Raw genomic sequence first — 6,126 nt, forward strand, 5'->3', positions numbered from 1 at the left:
CTGTGTGGGCTTTTGAACAATAGTCTGCCAGGCAATTTATCATGAATCCTAATTGAGCAAACAGTTGTTCTTTTTCTCCAGCAAATACTGTTGTATCCACATTATTAACATAGTTATGTATAGTTGCTTTGAAAATCATTCTTGATTTGAAGAATTCTAATGCTTTGTACAGTGATTATGCAAAAGTCTCATGTATAAGCAATACCGATGTTACTGGAAGCGCCTCATATAGAGTCCAAATATAGCAGATCAAATCAAAACTGTGCTACATCTTAAGCAACTGTTGACCCATTTCCATATCAAATTGGTTTCTGTCATAGAAGACTTTGCTTTTTCTTCTAGAGATATTTACTTGTGCTGTGCTGCTCAAGTAAGGCAATGGCACATTTTATTCTAACGTCACTTAATAATGGGTCAAGTGATTTCTACTGCTTATGTATTGTCACCTTTCTATTTAAGAGAGTGTCATAATGTGAATCTTGTTCCTGCTTTGTAGTATGTGACCGAACCGCCAATTCCTGAAATATCAGCCGCTGTAATTCAGCACATGCAGAAAGTCAGTGCAAGGTGCCATGCCATGTGCGGGTTGACTACTGATTGCCTTGATCAGCTCAGCCCTAAGTCTCTAACTTACATAAACGGTGGGGAAACTGCTTTACAGATTTCACTTTGACCTTTGTTTATCTTCCTTTTTTTTTTTTTTGTCTTTTTGAGGGGGAAGGCAGGGGGGAGCAGAACTGCAGAATTAATAGGACATAGCACATCAGTAAAATTTCAGAGGCTGCTATAAATACCTAGAGTAGGAAGAAGGTGAGTTGTTAGTGGTGTGACTTGTTTGTGTCACTTTGTTAGAACACTAGCAGTGTCTTAATATAGAGTTCTTTTTCTTTTTGCTTCTAATGATACATTCTTTTCACCAGGAGAGGATGGGTAAAATTTGCTACTGCTGTTTTTCTGGCGTTAACTGCAACTCCCTTCTGCTGTTCCTTGCAGCACTCCCTGGCATGGCCCTGGGCCCTCTAGTGGACCTGTGCTGCTTGCAGCAATTTCTCTGCCAAAACACTGCTTTTGTTGCTATGTTTGTTAGGGCTACACTATATGTGAAAATTGACACAGGCAATGTTGCTGAGTAGTAAATCTGAGATTCATATATTTTAAAGCAGCATTTATTTCTTGCACAAAGTACGTAACCTTGACTATAGACTACACAATGGTCCTGGTGAAGCCCTTACTCTAAATAATATGCTATGCTGAACAGTATCAGGCCACAAAATCAATTGCTTAATAGTGGTATTTGAATGTTTCCACTCCAAAATATCAGTGATTTACTTTTTCTGGTGATCTACTTGTTTTTTTTTTCATGTGTTCCCTACAATATAAGCCTCTTTCAAAACATAAGCACTATGGAAAATGATAAAGAATAAATGCAATATATTGTTTAGGTGGTCAGCATATTTATGTACATCAGTAACCATTCAGATATTTCAAGTATACAAGAATATCATTTATAAATTAATGTATTTGCCTTTCTTTAGTCTTTCCTTAGAAAAAGGAGCTGCAGTCACTATGGAGAACAGTGCTGTTAACAGAATAGCTTTCATTAAAAGCCAAACTTCTCTGATGGAATACTTTCATGTATCACCTCCCAAAAGAAATTTCCTGTCTCTGTCAGCAGAAGCTACTCCTTCCTCCTGAAACTCAAGATCATTAAGTCAAAAATAAAAACAACAAACCTGCATAGCTTTGTATCTCACATCAATGGTGATGCCTTTAGATAGCACAGCTGTTTCTGTTACAGTGCCAAGGCATGGTCCAGTACTAGCTGATAGGTGTGGAAATTTGGTATTTTATAGATTAGCTTAAATCACACTGTCAGCAAGTAGGATACAGCCCACTTCTGAGGCCTTGAAACTCCTGGTCCTGAGACACACACAGAGAATCTCTGGAAGCATGGAATTAAGGGGCCAGTGTCTCATGAGGTTGATTGCCAGTCATGACAGGTCTTGACAATAACCTGTGATGGAATGTTTTCACATCAGAGAATGAAGATTTGTTGAAAAATACATTTTTAATTGAGATAGTTTGATTGAAGAAGCAAAAAAAGCCAAGAAATGTACCCAGTTCCCAGATGGTTCATTGCCAGCTTGGTATTCTCTGCTTCCATGTTTCTGAAAATCTCTGTATCAGGATGATCTCACAACTAGAAAGTTTCAGATCTTGACTTCTTCCCTGTCTCACTGATAGAGCTCTTATGCCTGAAGGACGTTGCCTTGGTCCCTCTCCAGAAGCCCTAGCCACCTAAAGGTAACTCAAAAACTGTGAGGCTTTGAAATTACTAGGCAAGTCAGGGTTTATCTCATCAGGTCGTGTTTTAACTTTTATTTACTGCAATCAATTATGTTAATGTAACACTAGTTTTTGAATGCTACAGAAGCAAATCTTACCTTACCTTGTCGTAGTATTCTATGTTGTCTCTGGTGGCAGACTGTTGATGTGTTAGATGAACTTCAGAATTTTATAGCAAATAGTGATTAAGAGAAGCCTGAGTCCAGGTTGTGTTATTGATCCTTTCACTTCTGTAAATTTCAAATCTGCCTGAAAGAAGAAAAACAAAACAACCCCTTTCTTAAATCAAGGGGTGTTCTCCAACTGAAATTCTATTACACATCAGCAGATACAAATGTTGTTTTCAGTGAACTCCTCAATTTGATGGCTTTTTTGAGATATTCCACTACACTTGGCAAAATAAGAAAAAAAAAAAAAAAGTGACATTGAAATTTTCTTCAGAATAAATAAAACATAGCTGCTATTAGCATTTAGCTCTGTATATGATAAGAACTATTTGTGTTCAAGTTTGGTGATGATACAACTTTGAGTCATTCTGAAACCAGAGACATGGGTCTGAATCACAGCTAAACAAGTCATATTTATTGTTTTCTTCAAGGATCTTCAGGCTGGCTTTATTCAGTGAAACTGAATATGCCACATTAGAGCACAAGCAGATGATTACCAACAATGTTTATTGATGCTACCACTAAGAAAAAATGGCAGACTGATATAAAATAAAGAGACTTAGCAGATGGGATATTGGCATTTGAATTGGTTAAAATAGATTACTGATTTTACCCCAAACCTTCCTTTTTATGAACATTACGGTATTGTTGCTTGTGGTAGAATCATTCTCCTTATAAAAATTATTTCCAGTAGAAGGCCTAGACAATCTATTGTTACACATGCAAGGAATATTTTATTATTGGGAAAATCCAAAGCAGAGATTTCTTGTTAGATCTCCTGTCAGTACTGACTTCAGACATAAGCTGTTAGCACAGAAAGTTAGGTAAAACATTTACTGTTTCCAGGCATCCTCTTTCAGTAGAAAACCAGCAAGAATAGGTCTGCAAACATAATTAAATGCTTAGTTCTGACTGAAATCAATGGGAATTAGAAACAATGTCACGCAGCTGGCATTTCACTGAAACTTGTAACTGAGCAGTGCAGTGTATTGCATGAGCCTGAAGAGGGAATTTGGAAAGCCCAGGTAAGGGGCAGAGCACTGATATGGCTCAAGTTGTCTGCTAAAAAGTGAACACAGGTGAAGAATAGTCCTAGGATAAGCATAAGAACTAAGTGGAATTTATCTGAATTTGGCTCTAGGTTCCTAAAATGCTTGAAGATTTTGGCTGTATTAACTCTCCCAGACTCCAGACTAGCATGAGATGGCATGCAATCATTAATTAGCTCTCTGGTATTAAGATGTAGCATTTTGTGCTGTGAGTATCCAACAAGTTCCGCAGCTGCTATCTTCATTATCGTCACCCTTTACTGGGGGCCAAGGCATGTCCTTTACGTGTAGGTCATCAAAATGGTGCTGACTCACCAGTATCTGCTCTGGTGGCTTTTGCACTAGATACAGTTCTTAATGTATTTGAATTAAGTGACCCTTAGTATCCAGGATGATTCATCACAATTGCCAATGCATATTTATAGCAGCAAAAATTCATTCAGTGCTAGTCAAGGAAATCATGTGTGAATTTAAGTCCAGTTGGCAAGGTAATACACTATCTGAAATGTTGGCTGTGCAGCAGCTGTCATTCTATGCCAATCTATTCTATCACACAGTAAGCAGGTGGCTCACACATATTGTTTTTACTACATATCATTTTAATTTTGCAATGTCTCACTGAAATAGGAAATGTGTGCTACTGATTTCAATAAGATTTTCTTTATTGAAGCCAGGAGAGCATGTTAATAGCATGCAGCAAATTACAGTGTAGTTTGAGTAATACAGCAGCTGGTGAACCTGTTTATTCCCCTTGGCTATAGTTGTGTATCAGTTTTAAGTGCAGCTAATTAACTTCTATTCATTAGCAATTTCACATAAATTCAAGTAGAAAAGAAAATACACGCCCCAAACAATCAGTGTTCCTTTAGCACTGTTTTGTGATGCTGTGTTTCTGCGACCCAGCTTCTGTGTTAGACATGCATTGTCCTGAGGCCAGCCTACGGGGGCTGTCAATGCTCTTCTGTATTTCTGAGACTGGTAAATTTTTGAGGTCTTATCTGCTGAAGAAAATGTCTTGATTGCAATATTGCATGTTAATTGTTGCATGTGATAATGATATCTTGACATATCTTAAAGAACAGTTGTCCTGATACAGCCCTTAGATGTTTCTTGACTTAGCAGAACTGCTGTTTGTCAGGTGAGTCTGGCAGGGTAGGGAAGGGGCAGTGTCCAGTCCAGTTTTATGATTTTGTTGGCCTGCTTGATTCTCACTATACTTATTTCTTATCTTCATTGTATTCTGGTTAGGGAAATATCCCTTTATTTCAGAGTAAGCCACATCTCCTACTCAATTTTTGTTTTCATTTGTATTTTTTAATTTTCTGAAAGTTATTGGCCTTGGAGAGCATCTTGTTTGGCCTGCTTGTAACTTCAAAGATCCAAAACTCTTAGAAGATGTATCTCTTCATGTGAATTATTGCCAATAGAACCAGTAATGCATTAAGAGTAATATTTGTTTTTCCTTTGCGAGTTCATTATTTTTGATTTATAAGAAAAGAGACAGCAGAACTCTTAGCAAGTTGTTTCAGAAAGTGCATTCTATGACAGAGCTTCTAGGTTAAAAACAGCACCAACAAACAGAAGGAAAATTAGCAAAACATAATTAGAATTAGGATGGAGAAAAAGAGAATAGAAGAACTTAGTATATGGGATTGCCTCTGTTCTTTTAGGCTAAATTGTCTGACTTCAAGATCTTTAATTTAAGTGAAGGTTAAATTTTTCTCATGTGAGCCAACAGATAGTTGTAACCTGTCCTCTTCTGCAGACTTCCTTTCTGCCTACATCTGTGGCAATTTACCAGTTTGTGAATTATTTTTTATGCTATTTGTCTTTTTCCTCTGAAAACTCCATTTTGAATTCTGTGACTTTCCCAAAAAAGAATTATTAGGGCCGAAAATGAGATCGCTTGGAGGAAAAATATCATCTTCTTTTCTAAAATTCACCCATTTTACTCGAATTACTAAGATACCATTCCGCTACATACACCAGTGCTGCGCTGCAGCAGCTCCCTGCAGTTGTGCCATTTGAACACTGAGTGGCACTAAAGCCCACGTCACTGACAACAAGATGTACCGTAACAGTCTGCAGCACAGAAGAGCACGAAGTACCCGGTAACACGTGAGAGGACTTTTTGTATAGCTAAAAATAGATTTTATATAGGCAAACTTGTAACACGTTATGTATCTGAGACACCTTGCTACTTTAGTCATTTTTGAGGAAAAAATTATTTGAATGTCTTATGGTACGGTTTTGCTATGGCTGATACTATTATTCAAGAATAATTCTACGCACAACATTGATTTTTTTTTTTTTTTTTTAAATTAATTGTGCTGAATTCTTAGTTTCAAGGAGATTCAATATACTGAAAGTAACCTGTTCTTGAAAAACATGCCCAGGCCACGACATACTTTGCATTCACTTGGACAAAGCAACAGGGACTTGGCCTTAGGTAGCTGCAGAGTGTTTGATGACTTTTTCAGGAAATCAAGTCTGTGCCAGATTTGGCACACTACCCTTGTTCCCTGAAATGAGGACAATACTGCACTCCCTACTCTGACCTGAAA

This window comes from Lagopus muta, chromosome 8, assembly GCF_023343835.1.
Source record: "Lagopus muta isolate bLagMut1 chromosome 8, bLagMut1 primary, whole genome shotgun sequence".
Classification (NCBI taxonomy): Eukaryota; Metazoa; Chordata; class Aves; order Galliformes; family Phasianidae; genus Lagopus; species Lagopus muta.